Consider the following 24,774-nt stretch of genomic DNA (forward strand, 5'->3'; position numbering starts at 1 on the left):
TTAGAGCTCCATTGTGGACAATCTCAAACGTCACTTTAAAGTTCTTTGCACTCCCATGTGGATAATTCCCATTGGCTTCCCATTCAACAGCGAAATTGTATCTAAATTTCTTTCCTTACCTTCAAGGGCATATTGAATTCATGTTAAGGGAAGGATTGTGGTAATAGTGAGCAAAGCTTCTGATTTAGCCAAGCTGAGGGGAGAGAGTGAGAGTGAGAGTTAGATATAAAACCTGAGTTTAAAAGAATATTAGAAGCAGAAGAGTTCTGAGCTGAGGTGGCCACGTTCCAGTTGTTGAAGACTGATGTGAATGGGGGGAGCCATACATTCTTTTTGCACTTTCTACTGCTGTGACATGTTTTTCTCCACCTTCCTCATTCTTGCTTTGCCATGCATCGTCTCACTGAGACCTTGCATTTGGCTGTTCCCTCTCGAATCATTGTGTTTCACTATCTGCTACCTGACTTTCAACAACTTTCTTTCCCATGAACATTGACCCAAAACAGAATCACTCCTTCCTTCCTTCCTTCCTTTTGCTCAGCAGCAGCTTTTGATCCAGTGAGGCTTTCAAAGACATGTTCATTTGTTGAGAACTCTAAATGTGAGTTAGAGTATGCAAGCAACTTCTGTTAATTCATGATTAAGAAAAGGAGTTCACATGAAGTAACTTAGAATGCAGAGGTGTAGACTCTATCGTTTTGATCTTCATAGAGTCCACAAATTTTTAGTTTCTTTGAAAACGGAAAATGCTGACATCTGCAAAAAAAGGAGTGAAGCCACAATGTTGATGGTGTAAACAGGAGCTGGTCGTATGAGGTTGTTGACCACCTATCTGGCTGTGAGACATGGACTGTCTTCAGCAGACACCTCAAGCACTGGAGCAGTACCACTAACGCTGCCTGTGCACGATCCTGCAAATCCCTTGGGAAGAAAGGTGCACCAACACCAGCATCCTCAACTAGGCCAACATCCCCAGTATCGAGGTACTGACCACCTTTGATAAGCTATGATGGGCTGGGCATCTCATCCACATGACCAGCAGGAGAATTCCCTAGCAGGTGCTTTACTCCCAGGTTTAATACCAGCAGGCGAGCCCCAGGTGGACAGATGAAGGGCTTCAGTAAAACCCTCAAGGCCTCACTGGCAAAATGCGGCATTCCCACAGATACTTTGGATGGTCTTGTGCCGGTGATTCCCAAGTGGAAAAGGAGAATCTGGGAAGACGCGAACACCTCAAGATTTGCAATTGGGAAAAAGCGGAAGCCAGGAGTAAACAGCCTAAGGAATGCACTGCATATAGTGAACACTGTAAATTATAGTCCAATCTCGCTCTCTCTCGCTCTCTCTCGCTCTCTCTCGCTCTCTCTCGCTCTCTCTCGCTCTCTCGCTCTCTCGCTCTCTCTCTCTCTCTCTCGCTGTCTCCGTCTCTCTCTCTCTTTTTTTCTTTCTCTCTCTCTCTCTCTCTCTCTCTCTTCCCCCCCCCCCTCTCTCTCTTCCCCCCCACCCTCTTTCTCCTCCCCCCCCCATTTATATTTGACCAAAAATACCAAGCAAGCTACTACTGTTGCTTCCAAAGGATCTGAATGTTGGACACTCAGCAGCGACCAGATGTAGAAGGATTTTGCAAATTCTCACTGTGGGAAACTCTCTGTTTCCCCATTGGCCTAACGTGTGCTTCAGCATCCTAGTGTTGTCAACTTTGTTTTATTTTTTTCACATGAGTAATGGAGTTTTAATGATATTATCAGAGCAAGTATTCTAAATCAATTCAAACATCCTGAGATTCCTATAGTACAAAGCCAGAAATATCTACCAGGGAGAGTGAGTATTCAGGTATAAATATTTTGTCAGGTCTTTTTTTGTTTGTATTATCTTTCTAAATTCCAAAATAATTGGATCAACAGCTTTTTTCACGTATCTCCTCAGGCATGCATGTCAGGAAACTAGTAGGACTAACAAATTTGCACAATCGACTCGGGTTCCAGCGTTCCTGCCATGGGATACAGTGTCACAGAATCATAGAGATGTACAACACAGAAACAGACCCTTCGGTCCAATTCGTTTATGCCACCCAGATATCCTAAATTAATCTCATCTCATTTGCCAGCATTTGGTCCATATTCTTGTAAACCCTTCCTAATCCTATACCTATCCAGATGCATTTTAAATGTTGTAATTATACCAGCCTCCCCCACTTCCCCTGGCAGTTCATTCCATACACGCACTACCCTCTGTGTGAAAACATCATCCCACAGTTCCCTTTCCCCTCTCACCTGAAACCTCTACCCTCTAGTTTTGGACTCCCCTACCCTGAGAAAAGACCTTGATTATTCACCCTTTCCATGCCCTTCTTGATTTTATAAACTGTTATTAGGTCACCCCTCAGCTTCTCCCTCTTGCTCAAACCCTCCAAGCCTGATAGCAGGTAGACCAGAATTGAATGCAGTATTCCAAAAATGACCTAACCAATGTCCTGCACAGCCACAACATAATTGTCCAACTCCTATATTCAATGCATTGTTCAATAAAGGCATGCGTACTGAACACTGCTTTCATGATCCTATCTAGCTGTGACTCCACTTTTTCAAGGAACTGTGAACCTGCATTCCAAGATCTCTTTGTTCAGCAACACTCTCCAGGACCTTGCCATTAAGTGTATGAGCCCTGCCCTGATTTGCCTTTCCAAAATGCAGCGCCTCACATTTATCAAAATTAAATTCCACCTGTCATCCTTGGTCCATTCGCCCATTTGATAAAGATCCTATTGGTTTGAGGAAGGGTCAGTTTGACCCGAAACATTGACTCTTGATTTTTCTTCACAGATGTTGTCAGACCTGCTGAGCTTTTCCAGCAATTTCTATTTTGTTTCTGATCTAGGTCCTGTTGTATTCTGAGGTAACCTTCTTCGCTGCCTACTATACCGCCAATTTTGGTGTCATCTGCAAACTTACTAATCATACCTCTTGTATTCGCATTCAAATTATTTATATAAATGATGAAAAGCAGTGGACCTAGCACTGATCTTTGTGGCACAACACTGGTTATAGTCCTGTCCAAAAACCAACCTCCACCACCATCCTCTGCCTCCAACCTTCGATCCAGTTATGCGTCCAAGTGGCTAGTTATCCCTGCATTCCATGTGATCTCAACTGGCTAACCCGTCTACCTTGCAGAACCTTGTTGAATATCTTACTGAAGTCTGTATCAACTACGTCCACCACTCTGCCTTCGTCAATCCTTTTGGTCACATTTTCAAAATTTAGAGAGACATGATTTCCTATGCTCAAAGCCCTGTTGACTATCCCTAATCAGTCCTTGCCTTTCCAAATCTATGTAAATTTTGCTCCTTAGAATCCCCTCCAACAACTTTCCCACCACCAATGTCAGATCACCAGTTTATAGTTCCCTGGCTTTTTCTTACCACCTGTGCCCGAAACGTCGAATCTCCTGTTCCCTGGATGCTGCCTGACCTGCTGTGCTGTTCCAGCAATAAAGTTTCAACTTTGATCTCCAGCATCTGCAGACCTCACTTTCACCTTTCTTAAATAATGGCAACGTTAGCCAATCAGACAGTGTTAAATACACATGCATAATTCACGCTAAGATTTCAAATTATCATCAAATCTTGGTGATGTTACTACCTGAAAGGCTATCTCCTGACTGCAGCAATATTGTTCTCCGGGATTGCAAAATGAAGTGGACGCTTGTTTAAAATTTGCATTTTGGATTTTAAACAGGATCATAGATGCAGCCATAGAGTTGATGAAATTTCTATCTCTTCCTGATCTACTCCCAGAAGGTGTTGAGTGAGGTTTTGGGCTCAAATGCTATTATTAGCATAATTAGAAGCTGTAAATAAACATAAATGTGAAGCATTTAAGGTTTTGAAACATTTATAGTCATTAATTTTACAGAGAACTGGCAAAGTGGCAATTCCTTTTCATCTTCAAAAGAATGACATTAAACTATTATCCTCTAATGCTTGGCTATTATCTAGTTCCATTTGATTACTATTGACTGATTTCTCTGCTGTAGGAAGAATGTTGTGTAACTTGAAAGGATTCTGAAAAGATTTACAAGGATGTTGCTGGGGCCAGAGGATTTGAGCAATAGGGAGAGGTTGAAAGGACTGGAGCTATTTTCCCTGACGCATCAGAGGCTGAGGAGTGACATGATAGAGGTTTATAACAACATATTGAGGGGCATGGACAGAGTGAATAGCCATGGTCTTTTTTCCAGAATATGGGAGTCCAAAACTAGCGGACATAGGTTTAGGGTGAGAGGGGAAAGATATAAAAGGGACCTAAGGGGCAACTTTTCCATTTAGAGGGTGGTACGTGTATGGAATGAGCTGCCAGAGGAAGTGGTGGAGGCTGGTACAATGGATGGTACATGAATAGGAAGGGTTTAGAGGGATGTGGGCCAAATGCTGGCAAATGGGACTAGATTAGTTTATGATATCTGATTGGCATGGATGCATTGGACTGAATTCTAATTCTGATTCTAATTCAATCTCCAGTTGTGGTTTCTCTTCACTTCCTGACTGTTTTAAAAAAATTCTCAAGGTCAAGGACCAGGCTCGCAGGAAAGTAGTCTGACACAGAACAAACAGCCAAGAGGCGAGTCTGCTAGAATATAAGTGTTTTATTCCCCGCAGCGTCGCCACAACCAGTCTCGTACTTACAACGGGTCTGGTTTATACTCACTCTACGTGTTACCGGAACTGGGAGCCGTCAGTTCTCGTAGAGCGGTTGCCAACAACCCACGCTCGGCGGTTAAACGCAACCCCGGAGCAGACTCTACCGAACTGGAGACTTTTCCAGCTGATATACTCTTTTCCAGATATAAACATTCATGTGAACAGCAGAGCAAGGCTAAAAAACACATTCCATTCTGGTTACATACAGATAGGAAGATTCACACGGGAAGGTGTATAATAAGATTCACACGGGACTAAGCGACACCTTCCATTTTCGGTTAGATTCACACATGTATTGGGACACAATTTTAACCCTTTCACCACATTCCACTGCTTGGCCCAATACATGTGTTGCATAATGATTCACACATGTATTGGGACATAATTTCACACCACATTCCACTGCTTGGCCCAATACATGTGTTACATCATGCCCATATGTATTCTTTCTAACAAGCGCCTACGTACACGCCAAATATACAAGCAAGTCAGGACATTACAGCATGTTAAAATCACCAGGACCGCTACCAGGATCGACAAGGGTGGGAACAGGAATGTCCCCGCAGTGGAGGACATACCACTCAATATGTCCCACCAATGATGAGCTGACTCCACGTCCACTACACGGGCAGCATGTACTACCTCCTGTCCATGTATAAAGGTGGACACCGTAACCTTGGTGACATTGGTTTGATGCTTTCGTAATATCTGCTTAAGCTCCTCGGATCGGTCCAATGCTCGCTTAAACCGATCCAGGGAAATGTTCCAAGGATTCATCAGCACTTTCCACTGCACCTTGGTAAAGTGGCGAGCACTGCTATAAGTGGTCAACAAATAGGTGTGATTCTGCCAGTGCCACTGATAGACATTTGAGAGGCATCCCGAGAACGGTGCTGAGGGAAGCATAGGATGTGGATTATTGGTAGCCACACAGAGCGTGTGTGGCCCAATCTGCCACATCATGTCCCTTGGAGTCTCAACAGTCCATTCGCACAGGGCCGTTCCCTTAGTCAAGCAAGGGTCCCGATACCTGTCCATCAGTAGGCAAGTTTTCCCCTGATCAGTCTGTTCACAAGCGGACAGATCATAGGTAATATTGGTATCTGGGCTAAACCACTGTCCCCTTGTCTTCAGAAAATAATATCCAGAAGATGTAATCACTGGTAATACATAATATCGACAGACCGTAACAGTGTGGGTTACATTCATGGTAACAAAGTATCCGTTACACATAGTTGCGTTACACCATTTTCGCTCTGGATGGGTTATCATCCACAATTTCTCAGATACATTCCATAGTCCCCTCCACGCCTGTACATTGGGGGATGTTACCACACTGTGGTGTAAAATTCCAAGCAGTGGAATGTGGTGAAACGGTTAAAAATTATGTCCCAATACATGTGTGAATCTAACCGGAATGGAGGTGTTGCTTAGTCCCGTGTGAATCTTATTACACACCTCCCCGTGTGAATCTTCTTATCTGTATGTAACCAGAATGGAATGTGTTTTTTAGCCTTGCTCTGTTGTTCACATGAATGTTTATATCTGGAAAAGAGTATATCAGCTGGAAAAGTCTCCAGTTCGGTGAGTCTGCTCCGGGGTTACGTTTAACCGCCGAGCGTGGGTTGTTGGCAACCGCTCTACGAGAACTGACGGCTCCCAGTTCCGGTAACATGTAGAGTGAGTATAAGCCAGACCCGTTGGTTGTGGCGACGCTGCGGGGAATAAAATGCCCATATTCTAGCAGACTCGCCTCTTGGTCGTTTGTTCTGTGTCAGACTACTCTCCTACGAACCTGACCTTGAGAATTTTTTAAAACACACACGCAAAAAGCGTTCTTTCTGTATTTGAGCATGCAACATTTGAATATGACAGGCAGTCCAATTTAACTGAGCCGTAATGTTCTCAAACAGTTCCTGAGTGGCACCCCAGACATCCAGTTCCCATTGCAGAGATCGTATCATTATTTCAGCTGTCTCTCCTTGAGTCATCATTACGGATGGCATCCACCTTCCAATAGTATGTAGTCCTTGTGAGGTGGCCTGTCCCGTGTTAGATAATTTAGTACGGGTCACCTCAGAGTCAATGGCATTCGAGATACCCATAACAGTTCCTGCGCCTCCCAGCAGGGTGTCGTACCACGCTCGTCGCCGCCTCTTGGTATGACACTCGGGTATGAGGGGCAACTGTACCCGCCAATGAACATCAGTGTGCAGTACCGCCCGGGCCATCTGTTGACAAGTTGACATAATAGGGGCCAACTGTGTTCGATGCGACCGCACGCCCCCCGTGGCTGGCCCGCCCCGCGTGGGGTTTAATAACGCCTCAGACGGGGCGTTCGTCGAGGGCAGTACCATTATTAACCACATGAATCGATGACGATTCCGAATATCGGTGGCATTGCGCAGCCACAGATCTTCCCCCCGAGCTGTGACGCTCCAATGAGTCCCCGTTGTCCCGCATGTCTGGGTGCGTCGGTCCCACAAACACGTCTTGACTTGGGCATTTACCACCAGGGTGCAATTAGGCGGTATGAACGATATGTCATATTTTTCCCCATCCCGGCGCATGTAGCACTGTGCACACGTGTACAATTGACAGTCGCTGGTGAGAGTCAGAACAACGCACTGCTGACCGGGTTCACATGTAAAATTGTCCTGCGTCCGTCGCTGGCTACTGGCCTCCCACCGCACCTCATGGCGGGCGACCGGTACCAGCGTCCAGGCCGTGATACCGATGCCCTGGAGTGGCCATCCGATCGCGAACATCGCCAATAGGAGTCGCAATCCCCATGACCACCCCATGTTCAAGGCGGAGGGCCAGCCTGCGGGTGCATAGCAATTACAACATTATTTAGGTCTCACGTAAGTAGCACTGGTTCGCCGGGACGTTTGCCCAGGTCGGGTCCCCGGGGTACATAATGGTGACCAGACTGTCCTTCCCCTGTGCTATGATTTCGGCCGGCCTGGGGGGGCCGGTCGTCTGGCGCACCCATACCTTGGCCCCCTTAGTGTCAGTAGACCCAAATCCCCCCGTCCCACGCTCAGTAACCGTAACAGGAGCTCCCGTCTCTTCCACCGTTGTAAGGTTACATGGCTTAATGACCAATTGCGCTATTCTGTCCCCCTTCTGTATCACGTAAGGTTCAGCGGTGATGTTGACCAGGATCACCCCCAACTCCCCTTGGTAGTCTGCGTCAATTACGCCTGCCATCACATCAATCCCCTTTAGTGACAGTCCCGACCGCGGGAGGATATGCCCATAGGTTCCAGGGGGACAAATCAATCCTAACCCGGTCTTAATCACCGTAGGTTTCTGTTGGATCAAAGTCTGGGCAGTTAGTGCTCGTAGGTCCAGTCCAGCCGAAGCCGGCGTGGCCCTTACGGGAATATCAGCTTCCTCAGCGAATTTCCACATTTTAATAGGCTGAGTCTTTGGGGTATCACATACTCGTATCATCCTATTCAAGGGTGTTACCCCATTTCCTAATGGGCGGTTATTAATTTGTTTCACCACCCGAATTAGTTGCTTCTTCCAACCTGTTAAGTCATTGCAACCTCCTGCTTTTCGTAGTGAGGACTTCAGAAGCCCATTCATTCGTTCTATAAGTCCCGCAGCTTGTGGGTGATAGGGTACATGATAAACCCATTCCACGTGGTTATCGTGACACCACTGCTTTACCGCCCTTCCTGTGAAATGGGAGCCATTGTCACTCTGGACCTGTATGGGCAATCCATAAAATTGTTCAATCAAATCTAAACATCGCAAGGTAGCCTGTTGATTGTTGTGACGACAGGGATGGGCTACCAAAACCCCAGACATAGTGTCCACAGCTGTACATATGTGGTTACATCCTTGTGAGGAGGGTAAGGGACCCACAAAGTCCATTTGCCAGCTCTGTCCCGGACCATCCCCCCGATGGATATGTCCCATCATGTGTTGGGGCACTCCCTGCCGCTGATGTTGACACTGCTCACACTGGTTTACTGCAGTCTTAACATCATCTACCATAAGATCTATTCCTCGGTCTCGAGCCCATTGCAAGGTTCCTTGCACTCCCCAGTGCCCAGCCTTAAGGTGTGCCCATCTAGCTAGGTCCACTGAGGTGCCCCTTTGCACCATCATGGTTCGGACGATACCATCCACATATGTAGAGCTTCCACATCATTTCGAGATGTATGGGCATCTACGTGGGTGATGTATATGACCAGGTATTGAGCTTTCTCCCATATATCTTCCCATAACTGTTTACCCCATACTTCCCTATTCTGGATCATCCACTGATTGGCCTGCCAAGTTGGCATCCATTGTGTCATGCCGTTAACCACTGACCACGAGTCAGAGAACAAACAAACTCCCATGACCCCTGCTTGCATGACTACCATATGCACTGCTTTTAATTCTGCCCACTGACTACTTTTTCCCTCCCCTAATTCTTCTAGGGTAGTGCCTTGTTTTGGGTTAAAGGCGGCAGCTTTCCATCTACGCTGTCCCGCTTTCCATTGGGCTGACCCATCTACGAACCAAGCCGTGGCTTGTTCATCCGGGGTCAGTTCATCATACCGTTTTCCCATCTTAACGGGTGATTCCTTGTATTCAATCACCTCAAACCGTTTTTCCCCTTCCTCAGGGGCCTCCGCCACTTGCTCATGTAGGACTGACACTCCTTTCTGTCCAGTCCGCACTCTCTCCGACACATACCATTTCCATTTAATGATGCTGCTCTCTTGGGCAGTTCCTATTCGGTGGGTAGTGGGGTCACTAAGTACCCACGGAAGAATAGGGATAGCTGTTCTCATGATCACTTCATGTCCAATGGTCAGGGCTTCGGTCTCCACCAAGCCCCAGTAGCATGCTAATAACTGTTTCTCAAAGGGGGTATACCGTTCCCCTGCCGGGGGTAATTTTCGGGACCAAAATCCCAGTGGCTTACAGGTTCTTCCCTGTTTTTGCCATAAACTCCAATTGGCATAATCCCCCTGTGCTGAGACTTGCAGTTCTACAGGTCCTGACTGTATCTTTCCCAAGGATACAGCTTGCTGTATCGCTTGCTTGGCCATTTCAAATGCAGTTTGATGGACCTCCGTCCATTCGAACGCTGCCTTTTTCCTCGTAACTCGATACAAAGGTTTTAAAATTTGTCCTAAATGGGGAATATGCTGTCTCCAGAATCCGAATAACCCAATAAATTGCTGCACGTCCTTCTGGGTGTGAGGGACGGCAAAGACCTGAATCTTATTTTTAGCTTTCGCAGTGATTTTCCTTTCCCCCTTGTTCCACACGATTCCTAAGAATTTTACCGTTTGTGAGGGACCCTGGATTTTGGCTGGGTTGATCTCCCACCCATATCCTCGCACATGTTGAACCAGTTGGTCCAGCAATTCCTGAACCTGCTTCTGACTTGTCCCCTGTATCATCATATCGTCAATATAGTGCGAGATCATCACTTCGTCAGGCACTTTAAAGGCAGCCAAGTGTTCTGCAACTATCCGGTGGCAGATAGTAGGGCTATGCAGATATCCTTGGGGCAATCGCGTGAACGTGAATTGTCTACCCTCCCAAGTGAATGCGAACTGTTCCTGCCTATCTTCGGGAATAGGAATTGTGAAGAAGGCATTAGCCAAATCAATTACTCCGTACCACACCCCTGGATGATGTTGGATTCGTCCTATAATAGTGACGGCATCCGGGACCGCTGCCGTCAAGGCCGGAGTGTGACGGTTTAGTTGCCGATAATCTACCGTCATCCGCCATGACCCATCGGCTTTATGTACAGGCCATAAGGGGTTATTCCACGCCGTGGTGCATGTCCTAAGCACTCCCGCTTCCAAATAATCCTTAATTGTGGCGGATATTTCTTTATGTCCGCCGGGAATCCTATACTGTCTAAGACTTATTACGCGATCGGCGATCGGGATGGGGAAGGGGTCCATTTTAACCTTTCCCACTAACACCGTCCTACAGCGCAAAGCCATTTTCGTGATTCCAAATTCAAACTTCCCTTGTTGGAGGTGAAGTGTTAAACCGGCCAGAATGTCCATTCCCAGGATCCATTCTCTAACCGGTGTAATGATAATTGAATAAGTTTTAATGGGCATTGTACCTATCTTTAGGGGCAAATGTACTGTTTTTCCTTCAATCAGATTACCTCCCAGCCCAACCAGCGTGACTGGGGTTCCTTTAAACTTATGGGGCGTCCCATAGATTAAGGTGGCCTCCGCCCCTGTGTCCACTAGAGCCATAACGGTTTGGACGGATTTGCGCCAATAGATAGTCAATGATACATGAGGTCGAATGTCGTCTGCTGACCATTGGCTCGTTCGTGGGCAAACCCTTGGGGCTTGGCCCGATTCCTATTGTTCCTCCCATTCATCTTCCCCAGACAGCACTGGGTAAAGACGTTTGCCTCGCCCTTCTTTGTTCTTGCCTTTCTTACTAGGTTTCCGGCCACGCCTATCCACTTTATAACACTCTCGGAGGGGAGGCCGTACCTCCTCCTCGTCCTCCGAGGATTCCCACCGCTGGGAAGTGGAAGTTCTACCCCTTCGAGGCTCATTAACAACCGGACCCCGTGTCTGACATTTTTGTGTTAGTAATTCCACTAGGTCTTCCATAGTGGGTCGGGACTCCGTCTCTACCCGGGACACCTTCAGTCCCTTTCGTCTGCATAAGTCTTTTAATTCCGGTGTAGGTAGGCCATCAATCTCCGATGCTGGGACCTGCGCCCGTATCAAAGCTTGCCACAAAGCACGCCGTGAGGGGCCTTGGTTACTTCCTTGATTAGGGTTTACTTTTCCCCCTGCCCGAGCCTCAGGGCGACGCCCCTCCGTGCCCCCCTGAGAAGCACGGGTTGTGGGTCCCCAATCCCCCAAACCACCCATCTCCCTCATCATACTACGGGCATCTCCTAGGGTTTCTCCCCGTCCACTCAACATTATGGTTAATAACAGTGGTTTATAATGGGGGGGGGGCAGTCTTCACTAGGTGGTCTCTAGTCTGTCTACTAACATTTGTGTTATCTACCTCGTCCAGCACTCCCAGCAACAGGGCATCCCGCACACACAAACGGGTTAGCCTCTGAACCCCTTCCTTAATCGTTGTCCAAGTTCCTTCCAAGGGGGGCCAATCGGACGGGAAGGGGTACTGTTCGGCCACTGCCCTGGCATACATCCCAAATAAGGTCCCCATACTGCGATCTATTACCATATCCTTGGCTTGTCTGCGGTACCCCAGGTCTATGGCAGCATCCTTTGCTAATCCACCAAACTTGGGAGCATCCTGATAGTCTACCTGCACTTGTTGCCCCCCTTCCTCGAGGAGCCGAATTAGCCATAGCTCTAACGGCTCCCCAGGATTACGTCGGGTTTTCTGGGTGATAAACAGCACCTCATCGGTAGTGAAGTCTTCCGTTAATTCAGAGAATTCTGCGGGAGGCTGAGCCCGCGGTAATTCATGCATAATTGCCTCCCCTTGTTCATCCCGTATAGGGTTTCCTTCCTCATCTAACATTACCTCCCGTTGCACTGGGAGACGTCTCTGAACCTGCTTTCTCCTAACCACTGGTTTAGCTTGGAGTACGGGTGGGTCCTCTTCGTACTGATCATCTGAATCTCCCCAAATGTTCCCATCCCAATGATCGATATCCCACCGATCCCCGTTATTTAACTGGGCTACAAACGCCCGTACTTGTACCGGGTCCGGGGTTCGAGGGACCTTCCTTTTCTCTTTCCGTTTCTTAGCAGACAGATACATAATAGTTCGTCCTGCTAGTTCAGTTAATGCTGTCAATTCAGCTTTTAACTTCATAATTTCCTGCCTCAACATAGAGGCATCTCCCGAACTGAGTCCCTGCTCATGTTTCAGGAGGGCTAATTCTGCTTCAGCTTTTTGGCGCTTGTCTGACTGTTGTCTACAAGCCACCGCACAGGCCCACATCCTCCGCTGTACCCCAGGCAATGGGTTCTTCGGCAGGACTGGGATCCTCTCAAGGGTGGACAGCAGCGACCCTGGGGTTCCTACGCCCTCGGCCTCCCAGTTCTCCGGTCGCCCCCCACCATTTCTCAAACAAACTGCCACGCCATGCCACGGCCCATGCCATCCCGGGACGGTCGGGACCTCCACAGTTTGTTCCTCTGGTTTCTTAGCCTTTTTCCAAAACATTGTTCTGTATCAAAATCTTTCCTCAATTGCGATTGATCCTGCCGGCTACGCCAAAATGTTTTAAAAAATTCTCAAGGTCAAGGACCAGGCTCGCAGGAAAGTAGTCTGACACAGAACAAACAGCCAAGAGGCGAGTCTGCTAGAATATAAGTGTTTTATTCCCCGCAGCGTCGCCACAACCAGTCTCGTACTTACAACGGGTCTGGTTTATACTCACTCTACGTGTTACCGGAACTGGGAGCCGTCAGTTCTCGTAGAGCGGTTGCCAACAACCCACGCTCGGCGGTTAAACGCAACCCCGGAGCAGACTCTACCGAACTGGAGACTTTTCCAGCTGATATACTCTTTTCCAGATATAAACATTCATGTGAACAGCAGAGCAAGGCTAAAAAACACATTCCATTCTGGTTACATACAGATAGGAAGATTCACACGGGAAGGTGTATAATAAGATTCACACGGGACTAAGCGACACCTTCCATTTTCGGTTAGATTCACACATGTATTGGGACACAATTTTAACCCTTTCACCACATTCCACTGCTTGGCCCAATACATGTGTTGCATAATGATTCACACATGTATTGGGACATAATTTCACACCACACTGACTCGGCCCACTTTTGAAAGGCCCCATGGATTCCACTGTGGGCCCTGCCGTCTCCTACCAGCATGCTGCTGGGGAGTATATTCTGCACATAAAGGCCATATGATTGTGAACACTGATGATATCCAGCTTTTTCTTTTTCCACCTCTCTTAACCCTTCCTGATTGCTTCTATGCTGTATGTTTATTTGTCCTATACTCAGTCTTGGATAAACCATAATTTCATCCAGTTTAAGTTTGAAAAATACTGCAATTATCAATTTCACATCCTCAGGGGAGGTGGAAAGAAAGTCTCGACCATTGCTACTGACTCCATTCCTCTTCCTGGTCAAAGTCTCTGGCTGAACCAGACTGTTTGCAATTACAGTGTCCTGTTTAACCTCAAGTTTAATTTCCAACTTGTTGTCATTTCCACCACAAAAACAGCCTATTTTTACCATTGTAACATTCTTCAGTTCTTCTTTTAGTTCAGTGCACATGCTGCAACCTTCAAATTTAATCCTGTTCAAATTTCTGCTGCCCATAAGCTATCATGCTGTAAGTGCAGTTTGCTTAGCACAAACATGGAACAACTCCAAGTCACACACCACCCTGGTTATGAATGTATCACTGACTCCCCATTATTGCTGTGTGAAATCCTAAAAATTTCTACCATTGATCACCATCCTCTTGACAAAATAGACTAGTATCCTGAGGTCTCTCCCGAAATTCTTCTCCTTCATCCCCGATTCCTTCTTTTTATGACTGTCATGATATTTACCAGTTTTACCCAGCCTTTGGTCACCATTCCTAATCTTTTTGCCTCAGTAACTTTTTTTTTTGCACGCCTTTGTGAAACACATTTGGTGCTTTTTTTACATAAAAGTTCAATAGATGTCATAGGCGCAGTAGACAGTTCCAACCTTTGAGCCTGTTCAACCATTTAATATGATCTTGGCTGATTCTGAGCTAGGCCTCAACTCCATGTTGCTGCCTGCTCCCCATTACCCTTTATTTTATTGCCCAACAAAGGGAAACCTTTGCTCTATGTCTACTTTGTCAATCCCATTTCACATCTAACATTCCTCTACTGGGTTTCCTATTATCCTTCTAAACTCACAAATATGGGGCTAAACTGTTCAATCTGCCCGCACACAACATGCCTTTCATTGTAGGAGTTAATCTCGTGAACCTTCTCTGAACTGCCTCAAATGCATTTACATCCTTCTTCATGTAAGGGGAATAAAATTGTATACAATACTCCAAATGTGGTCTCACTGAATCCTTATATAGTTGTAACAAAACTTCCTTGCTTTTATTCTTTACTGCTTTTCGCAATGAATGACGAAATTCCATTTATCCTCCCGATTACCTGCAGTACCTGTGCGTTAGCTTTCTGCAACTCAGGTAAAGATAGTTATAGAGGTGATTGCCGCCTTGTGCAACCCCGTGTCATAGAAGAATTGCACTTTAGAAACAGTGCTTAAAGTGTTGGTGACGTAATCACATTATAGCCAACACATGTTTTAAAGGTTCATGCTTTAGAAGCAGTGTCCCCAATCCGTCAATCACATTCTAGTGAATTCGGGTTTACAAAACATGTGTTACAGCTGAACGGCCTGTTTGAGGTATATCGTCTCTGCTTCAGGATATTTCTGCAGGAGTTCCTCAGGATATTGCCATAGGCTTAACCATTTTCTGCTGCTTCACCTTCCCTCCATCATAAGATCAGAAGTGAAGATGTTTGCTGATGGTGCTGTAATATCCAACACCATTTGTGACTTCTCAGATACTGAAGTTTCCACCTCAGATCCACATTCAAGTACAACAGGGTCTTTTTTAAGAATTCATTCAGAGGATGGACCAGCATTTATTAGCCATCACTAATTAACCAGAGGGCAGTTAAGAGTTAACCATATTGTTATGGATCTGGGGTGACATGCAGGCTGGACCAGGTAAGGATGGCAGATTTTATTCCGAAATGATGTTAATGAACCTGAGGTTTTTCCTGACAATCGGTAATGGTTTCATGGTCATCACTTAAACTCTCTTTCTTTCCAGATTTTTACTGAATTCAAATTTCACCATCTGCCATGGCTGGATTCAAAGCCAGGTTCCCAGAATATTACCTGGGTTTTTGGATTAATAATCTAGTGATAATACCACTGGGCCAATGCTACCCTTGGACAATATCCAGGTTTGAGCTGATAAGTGACAAGTAACATTGTGCCACACAAATGCTAAGCAATGACCAGTAAGAGACAATCTAATCCCATCCCTTGACATTCAATATTGTTACTGTCACTTAATACCACACTATCAACATCCTGGGGGTCACTATTGACTAGAAACACAACTGGTCTGGCCATGTAAGTATAGTGGCTAAAAGAGCAGGTCAGAGGCTAGGAATCCTGTGGTGGACAACTCACTTCTTGACTCTCCAAAATCTCTCCACCATCGACAAGGCACAAGTCAGGAGTTTGATGGAAGACTCCCCCACTTACCTGGATGGGTACAGCTCCAAAAACACTCAAGAAACTTGACACCAACCATGACAAAGCACCTGCTTAATTGACACCACATCCATTAGCATCCACTCCCCCCCACCACCACTGCTCAGTTGCAGCAGTGTGTACTATCTACAAGATGCACTGCAGCAACTCCATAAAGATCATAGACAGCAGCTTCTAAATCCACCATCATTTTTCATCTCGAAGGACTAGGGCAGCAGATACATGGCAACACCACCAGCTACAAGTTCCCCTCCAGGCACTCATCATCCTGATTTGAAAATATTTCACCATTGCTTTACTGTCGCTGGATTAAAATCATGGAATTTCCTCCCTCGGGGCATTGTAGCTCTACCTACAGCACGTGGGCTACGGTGGTTCAAGAAGATTACTCTCCACCAGCCCCTCCAGGGCAACTAGGGAGGGGCGGTAAATACTGGCCCAACCAGCGATACCCATGTCATAGAGTCATACAAGAAGGAAACAGACCCTTTGGTTGAACTCATCCATGCTGACCAAGTTTCCCAAACTTAACTTGTCCCAGTTGCCTGCGTTTAGCCCATATCCCTCTGAACCTTTCCTATTCGTGTACCTGCCTAAATGTCTTTTAAATGTTGTAACTGTGTCGTCCAGTTTCCCCCCCTCAGTCAAAGACACAGTATAGTTTTACCTCCGTCTTTATTCCGGGCCCTGGAGGGAAAGAGAATGATCGTCCATGTGCACAGAGACATGGGCTCTCAGTCTTCCCTCTTGAACAGCAGTTTTTTAATGAAGTATATAGTCATTTTACAGGGAGGAGCATCCAGATAAGGGAGCATACATATTGATTGGGTGACTGTTAGAATCAGCGAGTGTTAATAGTGGAGATTAAGCCATCTGCTGTTTCACAACGAATGTTCTTAACCTTAACAGACTTCACATAATGAATATTTTTCACCTTGTTAACCCATTACTCTTGCCTCCAGCACCCCATTGTTAACTGTAAGTTCTTATCTGATCTGAATCATACTCAGCTGAACCACTTGTTTCACAAAACCCAGAACGTAACTCTTTCCCTGTCTGTTCATACCCTATACACATTCTCAACTGTATCTGCATCTATCACTTCCTCTACACAAGAACCACTCTCTGTGTGAAAAGGTTACCCCTCAGGTCCCTTTTAAATCTTTCTCCTCTCACCCTAAACCTATGCCCTCTAATTTTGAACTCCCCCACCATAAGGAAAAGACCTTTACTATTTACCCTATCCATGCCCCTCATGATTTTATAAACATCTATAAGGTCACCCCCTCAATTTTGTATACTCCAGTGAAAAATGTCCCAACCTATCCAGCCTCTCCCTATAATTCAAATCCCCTGGTCCTAGTAATATCCCTGTAAATCTTTTCTACACCCTCCCCAACTTCATAATCTCCTTCCTACAGCATGGCGACCAGAACTGTAAAAAGTATTCCAAAATTGGCCTCACCAATGTCCTGTTCAACAGCAACATGACATCCCAACTCCACTGCTCAGTGGTCTGAGCAATGATGGCAAGCATGCCGAATGCTGCCTTAACCACCTTGTCTATCTGTGATTCAGCTTTCAAGGAGTTGTGTAACTGAACCCCTTGGTCTCTGTATTCAACAATACTCCCCAGGGCCGTACTATTATCTGTGTAATCCTGCCCTTGTTTTTCTTAGCAAAATGCAAAACCTTGCATTTATATAAATTACGCTCCAATTGCCACTCTTTGGTCCATTGTCCTAATTGATAAAGTCCCTTTTGTAATATGAGATAACCTTTTTCACTGTCTATACCACCGATGGTGTCATCCATAAACTTACTAACTATGCTTCCTATATTGTCATCCAAATTATTTATGTACATGACAAACAGCAGTGATCACTTTGGAAAACCTCTGGTCACAGGCCTCCAGTTCAAAAACAACCACCCACCAGTACTCTTTGTCTCTTACTGTTGATCCAATGTTGTATCCTGTTGGCAAACTCTCCTTGGATCCCATGTGATCTAACTTTACTAACCAGTTGCCATGCAGAACCTTGTCGAAGGCTTTAGTAAAGTCCATGTAGACATCTACTGCTGATTGTGAGACTTGATTTCCCAAGCACAAAGCCATACTGACTATGGCAGGTCAGTCCTTCACTTTCCAAAATGCATGTCGATCCCTGCTTTTCCTGGCATCCTTTCCTAAATAAAGGCACAACATTAGCCACCCTGCAGTCTTCCAGCACCTCACTCGTGACTGTAAATGATACAGTATCTCTGCTAGGGGCCCCATAATTTCTTCCCTAGCTTCCCACAATGTCCCTGATCAGGTCCTGGAGATTTATCTACCTTTATTCTTTTTAAGATCTCCAGCATCTGCTCTTCGAGTGAATAAAAAAATGCACAAGGACACCCTTACCCCTAAACACTGAAACATTTTGAAGCCTCTCCCTTTCGATATTAAGTTACTTCTTATCCTTCTGACCAAAATGGATAACCTTATATTTATTCAAGTTGAGCCCATTCACCTCACTTGTCCATATCCATTTGTAAGTTTCTTATTTCCTTATTTCATCTTATTTTCCCACCTATTTTCATGTTGTACACAGTTTTGACTATAGTACATTCTATCCCTGCTTTCTATTCAAGCATATAAATTGTAAATATTTGCACTGACCCTGTGAAACCCTACTAGTTACAGCTGGCTGTCCAGAAAAAAGACTGGTTAATCAACAGAAATCACAATCGTCTGTTCAGACTCATTGCCCTTAACCCTATGTTGGGTTCTCTTGTGTCATAGAGCCATAGATGTGAAACACGGAAACAGACCCTTTGGTCCAACTTGTCCATGCTGACCAGATATCCCAATCTAATCTAGTCCCATTTGCCAGCACTTGGCCCATATCCCACTTAACCGTTCCTATTTATATACCTATCTAGATGTCTTCTAAATGTTGCAATTGTACTAGCCTTCACCACTTCCTCTGGCAGCTCATTCCCTCTGTGTGAAAATGTTGGCCCTTATGTCCCTTTTATATCTTTCCACTCTCATCCGAAACCTATGCCCTCTAGTTCTGGGCTCCCCACCCCAGGGAAAATACCTTGTCTCTTTATCCTATCCATGCCCCTCATGATTTTATAAACCTCTATAAGGTCACCCCTCAGCCTCCAATGCTCCAGGGAAAACCATCCCAAACTATTCAGCCCTTCCCTATAGCTCAGTCCTTCAACCTTGGCAACATCCTTGTAAATCTTTTCTGAACCCTTTCAAGTCTAACAGCGTCCTTTTGATAGAAGGAGACCAGAATTGCACGCAATATTCCAAAAGTGGCCTAACCAATGTCCTGTACAGCTGCAATATGACCTCCCAACTCCTGTACTCAATACTCTGACCACTAAAGGACAGCATACCAAACACCTTCTTCGCTATCCTATCCACCTGCGACTCTGTTTTCAAGGAGCTATGAACCTGCACTCCAAGCTATGTTTGTTCAGCAACACTCCCCACGACCTTACCATTAAGCGTATAAGTCCTGTTAAGATTTGCTTTTCCAAAATGCAGCACCTCACATTTATTTAAATTAGACTCCATCTGCCACTCCTCAGCCCATCAGTAAAGATGGGCGGACGGTGATAGTTTGGTACTTGAGAATAAGCCTATTCTTCTACTTTCTACATCATGTACCCACATTAAACAAAACAGGGTTAATTGTGACATTGGTCGTGAAGGGTGAAGCTCATAAATACTCAACAGAATATTGAAGGTAAAAAGAACATCTTTCTGTGCACCAACTTGAATCTGTCACCCTCCAGTGATATTGAGTTTGTGTTGTGTTGAGTTTTAAGTTGATATTGGTCAAGTTTATTTCATTTGAGTTCTTTACTAGCTCACTGGGCTAACAGTTAAAGAACATTTTCCAGCCAATGGTACTGATCAATTGATTCTTTGTGAATTTATGCTTATGTCTACCTTTTATTTGAACTTGTGAACATAAAGTATAGCATGCAACTAAAAATGTAGTTTGAATCTGACAGAGTCTCATAGTCTACAGTGCACAACAGGCAGTATGTTTTTGTAAATGGCACAATGTGCCTTTGTCTGACAAATTAACTCTCGTTAGTCAGTTGTAGGTTTAAACAACCTTTCATCAGAATCATGGTCACACGTTTTCCAAATGCATGTACCTTTGTCTGGTTTTAACAGAAGTATTTATGAAATAAACACATGGATTTGCGATGTAATATATATCTTCAGAATATCAAAACGTTTAAACTTTTTACTGTGGCTGAGTGTTAACATTAATTTTCCTGTGGGTAACAAACACCGTTGAGTTGAGCTTTTGCAGATGTGGCAACAGAAGCAGTAATGTGCAATAAATGAATAAACCGTTATACATCAAGACTAAAAATTTTATGCTCAACTAGATCAGCAATTTTTTTTTCCAGTTTGAAATCCATGAGGCACATTAGGCTTCCTGTTGTGACAAAAAAAACACAAAAATGATGTGGTACACCGAGATTATTTTTGTCGCCGCCCCAATTGTTGGCAGAAGAGCTCTGTGCTGAAAGATGCACAATTGGATTTTTAGAGTATCTGTCATTTGTTTATCAACCTCATTGAAAATTTAAAATGATATTCATCAGATGCAGAGTATTAAATGGACAATGGTAATTGGAAGGGAAGCTATTTTGTTAATAACCTTGGGAGATCGTTAAGCCCTGAAAGTCAAGTTTGAGTTGTCAGCTAAATCCTGAGGTGATCCTTTTTCGTTATTCATCTCCCATGTATTCATTGTTTCCGGCAGTGCTATTTGAATGACGTACATGATTCTTTCTTTGAGCAACGTGGGGTTGTATTTGAACTGTTCCTCATTCCTTAAAGGCCTCGGCTGAAATGAATAATAATGCTTCCTTGGTTGATAAATAACTCAGTGAAAGATTACAGGAATTTAAAGCTACAGTGAATTAATGTTGTTACAGACAGTTGACGTTGGAGGGCTGTCAAGCAAACCTCTGAGTTGGACATTTTTATGCACTGGATAGAAAGGCAATTTCGACAACTGCAGTGAAGCAAACCTGCTTATCAGTATTTTAGTTTGAACTTGAATAGCATTTCAATTTTAACTACAAATGCAATTTGTTAGCAGCAAAGATTGGCATGAAAAGTATCATGTAATGAGATTTGAATAGTAGTGCCGTAAGTCTTCAACTATAAGTTCCTGTGTGTCAGCACAACCTTAACTTTGTACTGAGAAGATACATCAATAAATACAATATGCCTCTCTCCTATTCCATCATAACAATCTTTTTGAACTGATAACCTGAAACATACTCAAAAGACCTGCACTGTAGCAGAAATAGTGAATGAACAAAAATCACTTTAGGCATCAAATTATTTTATTTCCGATGTAATGCATAGGATCCTTCTCTGGCTGAAAGTGAGTATGGGTGAATGATATTTGAATGTGATCTAGGTAGCATAACTGGGAAGAGAAACCACAGAGCATGCTGAGGGCAGGATGATGGAGGAAGTGGTTCGGTGTTGAGCAGCCAATGCTACTCTGGTTCAGGATCTCTTTCAGACAATCCTGAAATGGTCCATGTGTGAGATCACCTAATCAAGAAAGTTTCAAGCTGTCTGCCGTCTCAAGTGTAGTGATACCGGCTGATGATGTTACTGGTCAGGTCAAATCCCAGACTGAAATCTGGCTTGGTAAACCTGATTCACTTTTTGTTTCAAATAAGTGGTCGTTTACTGAAATTCAAACATATAATGCTGAAGATTTTGGTTTTTAGCAATAAAACAGAAGTTTAGCATCTAAAAGATGGGGAGGCAATATAGAATAAACCAAATTATTTACATACAATACAAGTTTAAAGGCTTCAAAACACACTGTAGACTACAAATGCATTGATAACAACAGCACTGTTTACAGAACTCAAACACCAGAGGAAGAATTCCCTTTTTTGTTCCACACAGAATTTGACTTAGCCTTGGTTTTAATTCACTGGACTTGAAAATCGCAATGCCTCCTCCTTGCACCTTCTTAGACCTGAGCTCAGGCACTCTCAATTTCAGATAACCCTTCCCAGTTTTAAACAAACACTTCTGGCTTGGAACATTGAAACTAAACTCCTATACTGAAGTAATTTCTGAACAGTTTTAAACTATCTGTTCTTTAGGAGCAATTGTTTTACACATTTAGCTGTGTTAGATGCTTTGCAAAGAGCTAAATATGTGGACAGTTAGCAGCGTTATGTCAGGCTAAGAAAGAGGTTCACATATGAAGCCAAAGATGGGCTGTACTGTTTTAGAGAACTTCAAACAGTTTTTGTTTTAAACCATATTCTTCGAGGAAGTCTTGTCCAGGTAGTGGGATCTTCAAACAGTTATACCAAAGGATGAGAGGCATTCTGAAGCATTAACAGTCAATGTTCTTGTTCTCTCAATATTACATAAATCACATTAGCATAGTTAACTGGATTGCCTACACATTTTCGCCAGTAATCTATAAATTCCAAGATATTGCACTTCTGTGCTTCATATTAATTTTGAAAATTTTTCTGTAATTACTTTCTCCATTGCTCATTTTTCTAAGTAGAAGGATTCAGAGTTCTTTCTTCCTCTTTGTCAGAGTAGTAGTATGATGTGTGCATACTAATTTTGCAAATATTGTGTTGTTACTTAGAATTGCTGTAATTAGTTGAAATGATAATTTAGCAGTGATTGTGATTCTCCCAATTGCCAGGATGTGTAATCTATCTGTTTTTAGATAGATTTAGATTAGATTTAGATTTAGATTAGATTTAGATTACTTACAGTGTGGAAACAGGCCCTTCGGCCCAACAAGTCCACACCGCCCCGCCGAAGCGCAACCCACCCATACCCCTACATTTACCCCTTACCTAACACTACGGGCAATTTAGCATGTCCAATTCACCTGACCTGCACATCTTTGGACTGTGGGAGGAAACCGGAGCACCCGGAGGAAACCCACGCAGACACGGGGAGAACATGCAAACTCCACACAGTCAGTCGCCTGAGGCGGGAATCGAACCCAGGTCTCGAGCGCTGTGAGGCAGCAGTGCTAACCACTGTGCCACCGTGCCGCCCAAAATAATAATATTATTATTATTTTCTGTAAGGTCAGTTCTCCAAATATGGAAATATTGAAAATATGGAAATCAACTGTAAAATTGGAAAAAATCCAAAAATTTTAAGTTTAGATTTGTAATAATTCAGCTGATCGATGCAATGTGGTCAGTTATAGGGTTACTTAATTGATTCAATTTGTTCCTAAAACTGATGCCAGGGTGATTTTCAAATCCATTGTATTTAACACTAAGAGTTTCTGTTAATGATGCATTGCAGTAGGAGTGTATGTTCATCCACAGGAACGTGGGTGTTACTGGCCATGCCACCATTTATTGTCCATCCCTAATTACCTCGAGGGCAGTTAATAGTGAAGCACATGGAAGCTCTGGAGTCACATGTAAATCATACCAGGTAGAGGCCATGAATGAACCAGATGGATTTTCCAACCATTGACAATTGATTCATGGTCATCATCAGACCCTTAATTCTAGATTATTATTTAATTTAAATTCCACCATGGCGAGAGTCCAACCTGTGTCCCCAGAATATTGCCAGGGAGTCTGGGTCAACAGTCTAGTAGTTATACCATGAGGCTATTGCCTACCCTAACTCAGGTAACCTTACCTTTATGTGTGTTGTCATTGATCCAGGTAGCCTATTGCAGTCATGAAGTATTTTGTGGATGCCTTGGTCAAGCCTAGATGCTTTCATAGCCGACTATCCTATGTTTAAATCTGCTTATTGTTGATCTGTCTTTCTGCTGTTACTTAATATACCATATGAGAGCAATTTAGTGCCTTTTGAAAATTTGCAATTCATTTTTTTAAAATTAAACAGAAGCAAACTTTATGTGGGTTTGACCTACATCATAGAGCATAGTGTGTCTTTGTTTCATCTTGAACTCAGTTCCCTCTTAAATTCCCCTTCCTTGCTGTGGATTTTTATAATATTTGTTTCATCAATAACAGTGTTCATGATTGTTGGAGAATGCTCAGTATTGTAATTAAAAACATTTGGAGAACAAGATACTTTAGCTGGAGAAAGAACTGTCGTGACTTTTTCTTTTGCCTGTTTTTATTTTTAGGGGACAGTACATTAATTTATTTATTTTGTTGTCTGAATTTAACTATGTTTTTAGAAAGATCAAATTCATTTTCTTCATACTAATATACACTATCTGAAGAAAATTAAGAGAAGCAGTGAAATATAACTAGAAACAGCATTAGTTACCAGAGAGATTTGCTTATTGCTTCAGTTTTTATAAAATCTAATTTTAATAGAGTGTTATTTGAACCCACAAAGAACAGATGGGGCTCATTTCCTGATACTTGAGCTGTTCTTAACTTCGGCTTGAGCTGAAGGTCTGGATTTCATTAAAAAAGACCCCCGAAGGCATCTTTTCAAATTCCAAAGTAACGTTTTTGCTTATAAGGGTGAATACTTCAGTGTAGTGATTCTTGTGAATAAAAGACATAACATGAAAGAAGTATTTACAGATGACATTAACAATCATTAAGTATATGCGATATACATGCAGGTAGTGTACATCATTCTGATGCGTTATTTGGATGATGCGTCTTCAGTAAAATAAAATCATTTAATCTGATCTGAAATTCTTTTGGACTGTCTGCCCAGTTTAATTGTTGATTTATGGCTGTTCTGAGCAGTGTATTTGTCTCTGAAATAATTATCCCATATGTCTTTAAAAGCATGTCGTCATTTTTCTTTGTGTAGGT

At 43.8% G+C, this 24,774-nt stretch overlaps 1 protein-coding gene across 2 annotated transcripts in view; it reads left to right on the plus strand.

The window, feature by feature from the left end:
• The window catches only part of LOC122549908 (tensin-3), a 439,923-nt gene that overhangs the window by 69,808 nt on the left and 345,341 nt on the right, over window positions 1-24,774 (plus strand). The gene's annotated exons all lie outside the window — the stretch shown is intronic.

This window comes from Chiloscyllium plagiosum, unplaced genomic scaffold (assembly GCF_037043375.1).
Source record: "Chiloscyllium plagiosum isolate Xiang-an unplaced genomic scaffold, Cpla_swu_hap1 HiC_scaffold_5, whole genome shotgun sequence".
Lineage (NCBI taxonomy): Eukaryota > Metazoa > Chordata > Chondrichthyes > Orectolobiformes > Hemiscylliidae > Chiloscyllium > Chiloscyllium plagiosum.